Here is a 7745-nt window from a genome sequence, read left to right as displayed (position 1 = left end):
TAAAGCATCTTAAAAATCCCTGAATGCAAGATCCCATCGGAATCTTGTATGAATGACTTCCCAGGGCACCCAAGATGGCCATGTGAGGCTGGGCACTGCCCCACTGTGGAAGCAGCATGGTGGACAGAGAACTCTGCCAGGTGCAGCAGACCCGTGTTCCAGCCCTTCCCACCCACCACCCCATCCCTGTCACTTTGTAACCTTGTGACCTTTTGAAATGTTAGCCTCTCTGAGTCTCTATTATCTTTAAAATAGGGTTAACTCTTCACACTTCTGAAAGCTGGCTGGTGACGCCCTAAAGTGGGTAAAAGTTCTAAGAGAACTGTTCATTCACTCATTTATTTACTTAATTAATATTTAGTCAATGCTGTGTCAGGCTCTGAATTTGATTCCTCATTCCCCATGGTTCCATCTGTACTCACTGGATCAGCGGAGTTGTGAGCTGGGGTCCGACAGTCATGGTTTAAAGTCCTGCCCCTCTTACTAATTAGCTGTGGGACTTGGGCAAGTCAGTGAATCTCTCTCAGTTTCCATTTTCTCATCTGTTAATTGGGAGCAGTAATAGTAGCCTACAAAGTGGTTGTGAAGATTAAATGATATATTTGTATGTAGAGTACTTAGTAAGTAGCCAGCAAATGTTAGCTATAATAATAATTATTAAACAGTTATTACACTGTATAAAAGGATCTCAAACAACTCCCAAGACGGGCATTTTGCCTCACTTTTAGGATGACCAAATGCCTAAGGTACGTTCAAGTTGTGTGGCTGTGGCGGAGAGGCTGAGTGCCTCGGTGCCTGCAGGAGCGTTCCCCAGGGCTTGTGCATGGGGCTTCTTTGCTCTCCCAGGGGCAGGGAGGCTGCCAAGGTCTGAGACACTGGGAACAGGTGAAATGAAGATTCTAGGGCTTCACTGGAGACCAGACAGATTGAACATTGGAATGAGGCAGTGCCTGAGCATGAAGATCATGTAATAATCAAGGGTAACAATGTGTAATGTTAGGATGTTAAAATGTCTCAATGCTGCAATGTGTGGATGTTATAATAATGAACAGAACATTATACTAGAAAAACTTTGGCTTTGGAAGGGCTGCTAAAGAGGATGTGGTCTTTCGCTGAATCTGCAGACGCGCAAAGTCACAGAAGAGACAGTCTAACTCTCCTGGGGGTGGTGGTAGTTGTTTTAGGTAGAATTTTGAGGAGAAAATTCAGAACTGAGCTGGCACCATTTTTCTATTATATTTTTTATCATTATAAACATATAAAATAATATTTATAAAATACATATTTTCATATTTAGATTATATAATTGTTATTTTTTATATTATAGCATGAGTTTTGGAACAGAATGCACATTTAGAATGCATTTTTAAGATTAAAAATACTTGGCCATTTAATTGAATGTTGTTTTGGGGTGGGCTGTCTGGGGTTTGCTTGCCTATAGCCCAAGTGGCCTGGACATGGGCATTCACAGTCCCTTCCCCTTCCTTGGGAGACTTGTGGAAACAAGTGTGAACCACTGATTGCAGAGCAGCCCCTTCATCCCACAGGTGAAATGCAGAAGCCTAGAGGCACCAAATGTCTGGCCAAGCCACATGGGGGACTTTGCAGAACCTGACCTCTGGCCCACACATCTACTGCTCTCTCCCCGACCCATATTCCTCCGCTGTTGTTCCCTGGGTCATGATCTGACCACAGTGCCATGGATACTTGTAACCTGGCTTCCTCTACTCGGCGTCAGTGAATTCTACCTTGGGGTAAAGATAATTGTGTACACATCATACTTAACCCACTAGCTGTTGACGTGCTTTTGGTTCCTAGGCCGTCGTTATTTAATTGAATCTTTTCAGTGAGAAAGTTAGTTGGGAAAAGACAATCATCCGATGTACCTAGAACACTTGAGTACAGCCGTGTTTTGTTTTTGTTTTTTTGTAGATAATTATTTTTTATTGAAGGATAGTTGACACACAGTATTACATTAGTTTCAGGTGAGGTAGTACAGCCGCCGTTTTTAAGAGCCAGAAAGCCTGGGTTCAAATCCAAGCCTTGCGACTTCCTAGCTGGGTGATCTTGGGTAGATGACCTCTCTGTGACTCAGTTTTTCCATTTGTTAAATGGGGTAATAGTAACCTCATAATATTGTCATGAGGATTAAATGAGATAAAGACCCTTTGCTCAATGCTTGTAACAGAGTAAGTGCTTAATAAACATTATTGTGTTTATAAGGCTACTTTGTAATAGTACTTCACAATGACAATCTTGCCTCCGGGCTTCGGCTCCATTCCACCAGCCCCTCCTCGGATGCCCACATATTCATCTTTCAACGCCACGATGTCTGTTTCAGGCACAGAAACTTGACACTCCCCCAAATGCCAACAAATTTCCAAGTGACAGACATTTTGGAGCTTGGGCTTTACTTGATGAACTGAAAGGTTTTTGTTTTGTTTAATATCTCAAAACCCCATAGCAAGCTGTGAGCCACAGCATGAGAGGGGGAAGTTCACACCTGCTGAAGGCTGCCATGTGCTCTCAGAGTTAATTCTCGCAGCTTCCATGCAGGAGTATCATTACGTCTGTCTTACAGATGAGGACACTGAGCGTAGAGGCCCGTTTATTTGGCCAAGGTCAGAAACCAAGAAAGAGGCAGTGATTAGATTCTGAAACTGAATGCTTGATCCTAAAAAATCATTCTTTTCCCACCAAGATAACCTGTTCTGAGCCGGAGTATGACCCAGTCTTCATCCGGCCCAGGGGTCAGGCAGGTGGAGTACAGGGTAGGATGTGGTCCAAGGACACCAAGTCCCATGAAGCACCTTCCAAACAGACAGCTGGCAGACAGGCCACTGGGTCTGAAGGTGCCTTGATCATTCCCTGCGGTGGTCTGGAATGCCTGGCTCCTTCACCTGTAAAATGCTGACTGTGTCACTTGTGCGTGCGGTCCTCTATCCAGAAGGTTGCCAGATGGTGAAAGTCTTGGGAAACAAGAATGAAGGCGCTCAGCATAAAGCAAGGGGTTCTAACTCTGTATCTTACCAATGCCTCTCCTCAGGGTTCTTTGGTGTCTCAAAGAGAAGGTGGGAGGAAATCCATGCTGACATGGAGGAAACCGAGGCCAGGATCTCCACTAGCCCGGAGTGAGCTCAGGAAGAGCCCGCCTGACCCTCAAGGAGGGAAAGACACGGTGCAGCTGGCCTGTGAGTCAAGACGGAGCACGCAACAGATGGGAAGCAGGTCCTGAGGGCGGCCACTGGGGACTGGAGAGGGGAAGCCCCCCAGGGGATGATAGGTCAGGGCAGGAGGCTCAGACCCAGCACCAAGAGCCAAGTGAGGTCTGCTTTTAGGCGATTTGGATGCAGATCTAATGGCCCAAGAGGTCCACCCAAAGCCCAGACCGTGGGAGTGGGCTGTTCAAAACGGCAGGGTTACAGACCCAGGGAAGAGACAGATCAGTGCAGGAATGACCCTCGTCGGGGTCACCCAGATTGGCCAATGAGCAGAGAACTCTGCCCAGAGAGCTGGGACCCACGAGCGCCTCCCCTGTCCACTCCTGCTGAACCCCAAAGTTCTTTATCTACCCCAGGAAGTGGAGCAAGCCACAGGCAGTGGCTTCTCATGCTTTCTTCTCCAGCCATAAAGAGACAAGCAGAACAGCAAAATAATTAAAAAATAAGGGTGGAGGTTGGGGGGTGGGGGTTTGAGTTGGTAGGGGGGAGAACTGGGGGCTGGGGAAGCGATTTCGCGAGAAGACAGGGATGGAGGTTTGGAGTGGCTGGTGTTGAGATAACCAACAGATGCGATTCTTCAGATAAGCGTAGCAATTTAGATAAATCTCAGGCTTTGGAGCCGGTCGCCTGCGCCCCTTCGCCTCCATCTCCCTTTTTTCAATTTTATCTCTGAGCCAAGGGAGGGGGCAGGCAGGGCAGGGAACTCTGAGGGGTGAGGGGATGGGAGGGGGGAGGGTGGCGAGGGGGGCCAACTTCATCTTCGGGGACTTTGGCTTTTCTTTTTAATGTGTTTTTCCCAGAAGGTGGGAAATGCCAACACACACTTGGAGACCTAGAAGGCGGCCTATGTTTTTTAAAAAGCAGCGGACAAAAATCAAAATATTTGAAAATGTATTTCATGGTAATTATGTCATATTTCATGGGCTGGTGCCACTACTGAAAGAGAGGCTGAATGCCTTAATTTGTATAGAAATTGTAATCATTTGTTCATTTCAAGGTGAAAATTGCATTTTTTAATTTAAATTGTATCCTGCATGATAGTCTATTATCTAGTAAAATTGTCTCCATGTCTGAATGCCTTATATGCAGCTGCAATGCTTGTTACAAATCCACTTATATTCATAAAAGCAGGTGGACATCTCAGGAAATGGCAGCCGCTGTGTGTGCAGGCATGTGGGTGCGTGTGGGTGCGTGTGGATGCGTGTGGATGCGTGTGGGTGCCTTCTTGCGCTCCTGCCTCCTCGTCCCCCTGCTTGCCCCCCACCGCTGACTCTCATGTCAGCATTTCCCCATCTGCTTAACAAATGATAATTAGTTGGAATAAATAAGGAAGCTAAACAATGTAAAGCAAAAGACTAGGACTGAGTCAGGGGGTTAGTCAGGGCTCTTTCCCACCAGCCTCGATCCCCATCTGGGCCTCAGTTTCCCCCATCTGTAAAGTCAGAAGCTTGACCTCCTGTGAGTGAAGAAGGTTCTGTGCTCACATGGCAGCAGGGTGGTTAAGAACCTGGCTCCAGAGCCTGGTTTTGCCACTGCCTAGTTGTGTGATCTTATGCAAATTCCTTAACCTCTCTGGGGCTCAGGTTCTTCATCTTTAAAATGGGGTAACAACAAAATCTGCTTCATCTGCTCTTGTCAGCCAACTACAACTGGGGGCCCTGTTTCGCCCACCACCTGTCTCTATGGTCTGCCAGCTAGGAGTGGTTTTATATTTTTTTAATGGTTGAAAAATAAATCAGAGAAGAACAATATATCATGACATGAAATTATATGAGACTCAAATGTAAATGTCCATAAATAAAGTTTTACTAGAACACATATATGCCCATGGGCTTACATATGGCAGCTCTCAAACTAAAATAAAACACAGTTGAGTAGTTGTCGCCCCACAAAACCTAAAATATATACTCTCTGGCCCTTTACAGAAAAAGTTTTCCAGTGTCTGAAATAACATAAGTAACGTGCTTAACCCAGTGTCTGGCATATCATAATCGATTCTTATTAGCAGTTACTATAGGGTGAGAGATTTAAGGAAGCCTGGGTGTCAGGAATAAAATCAACCAGCCTGTATTTCTGTGACAGTTACCATCTGCCGGTTTACACCTGGTACATACTGGTCAAAGACACAGAATTTCTCTTTGGGGTAGAAACCAGAATTGGAGGGGGGGATCTTGCTTTCCAGAAAACTTCATCCAGGTTTCTTGAAAATTCTTAATCATTAAAAAAATCCTAGGATGTCAGAAGGGCTTCTGGATGAGGAGTTAGCTTTAGCTGCTCTTGTCCACCCACCTACACTGGGCTTTGGTTTCCCACCTGCAAAATCGATCCTTTCCAGCAAAAGGCACAACTGTGCATGCCCTGTGCAATGCGTAAGGGGTTAGAGCATGCCTGGCATATAGCAGCTGCCCTGATGGTTAATTTCTTCCCCTCCTTTCACTGGGGTAGGTCCCTGGTCATTGCAGGACCCTGTTTAGAAGCACCTACTACACATCTTTTAGTCCAGCTCCTTTACTCATCCACCAATTTCTCAGAATTTCTAAGAATCTCCTCTGTCCCAGGTACTGGCCTTGGAGGAAGCTTCGTTGTGGTTTCTCTGAACTCCAGGCGCAAAGGAGAAAGAAAACCCTCTCCTAACCCCAAGCTGAGTGTCCGTTGGTGAGTGACTTCATGTCTGAGCTTCATTTTCCCAGCCAGAAAATGGAGCTCCTAATTCCCTCTCCTTCACAGGTTCACAGGGGGTGAGTCAGAGGTGCTGTGTGTCAAAATGCCTTGTCAACTGTACAGAGCTGTGCAACTGTCTTTAGGGATTTACCTTCCCCAGGAATCAGGTCAGGGATAACTTGTCCAAGACCGCACAGCTAAAAAGTTCCCCAGATGAGTCTGATGTCCATGCCTGGGGGGACGTCCTGAGTGTTTGCGGCCCTACCCACCCCCTCAAAGTCCTCTGTGGACGCGCGTGCCTCCAGTGTAATGGTATTTTGGAGATGGGGCCTCTAAGAGGTAATTAGGGCTCAATGAGGTCATAAAGGTGGATCCCCCAGGATGAGATGAACGCTCTTACAGGAGGAAAGACACCAGAGCTCTTCCCTTCCTGCGCACGCACGAAAGGCCACCAGAGCCCGCAGTGAAGAAACAGGATGAACGCCCTCACCAGAACCTGACCACGCCCACACCGAGACCTGGGGCTTGCAGCCTCCAGGACTGGGGGAAAATAAGCATCTATGATTTAAGCCCCCCAGTGTCCAGTAACTTATTAGAGCAGCCAGAGCAGACGAAGACACCCAGGCTTTAGCCACCTACCCCACTTCCTTCCTGGGTGTATTTTATGAAGGAAGAGAATACCAGCCTTCTAACCTGGGGAGACTTGGGGTAGGACAGAGTTAGGATTAGAGTTCTAGGGCCTCAGTTTCTCCACTGGTTGTCAATACTGGCTGTGTGGCAGAATCAGCTGGGGAGCTGAAATAATAATAATAACAACAACAACAGTAATTTAAAAAAGCATGCCTGAGCTCCATTCCCAGAGGTTCTGATTTAGTTGGTCTGGGGGGGGCCTAGACATCTGTGTGTTTTAGGGTCCTTCCTCTGTCCCCCCTCCCTGACTCTTCTGTGACTCCTTACAGAATACTGGTTGGCTGGAGGCCCTTCCCCAGGCAATGGCCTTCTGTGCAGGGGGCCACCCGACCCCTTCCCACAGCCCAGGGGAAGTGGTCAGGCACTGAGGGGGAGCAGTTCACATGCAAGTCCACCTATGCCCTGTACCCAGCCGATGCCTGAAGGGCTCCCAGTGCTCCATGCTGGCTCCTGGGGGCCTGGAAACCCCAAAATAATTCAGAGTCAGTCCTTGGCTTCTCACAGGCTGTTCTCCACACAGCAGTCGGACAATCTTTTCTTAACATAAATCAGGTTGTGTCATTCAAGACTTTACCATGGCTTTCATTCGCTCTTAAAACAAAACCCACACTCCTTCCTAGCTGGGGTCTACAAGGCCTTCCATCATCTGCTCCTACCCCAGATGATTTTGCCCTTGCAATCTCCTACCCCAGATGATTGATTAACTGACTGAACAAAGGAGCGAATGAATGAAAGAACGAATGAGTATACTGGGAGGAGGTTGGGCCGAGAATGAAAAGACATAGACTCAGGCTCTGGTTACTCTGCAACTTTGGGCCACCCCTCCTTGTCATCTCTGGGTCTTTGCTTTCAGTGTCCATTGGAATGCGTCCTCCTTTGCAGTATTGGTACACCCATCTTATAGGTGGAAAACAGGTTAAGTCCCATGCCAACGTCACTCAGTGGTAACTGGGAGGGCTAGGATCTGAACACAGGTCCGGCTGGTTTCTAAGCTCACACACTTCTCACTGCGCTTCTGCTCTGAATGTGTCTCTTGCCCCAGACCTCTCCTCTGTCTCCAGGTTGGGACCAGGGGCACACCCAGCTGCTGCTGGAACATCCCCGCCTGCCCCTCCATTCTGTCTGGAAGCTCGGGACCTCATTCTGCAGAACCTTCCATCTCCCAGGACCCAG

The sequence above is a fragment of the Manis javanica genome, chromosome 4 (genome assembly GCF_040802235.1).
Source record: "Manis javanica isolate MJ-LG chromosome 4, MJ_LKY, whole genome shotgun sequence".
Lineage (NCBI taxonomy): Eukaryota > Metazoa > Chordata > Mammalia > Pholidota > Manidae > Manis > Manis javanica.
The sequence above is the reverse complement of the archived record's forward strand: the minus strand, read 5'-3'. Positions refer to the sequence as shown.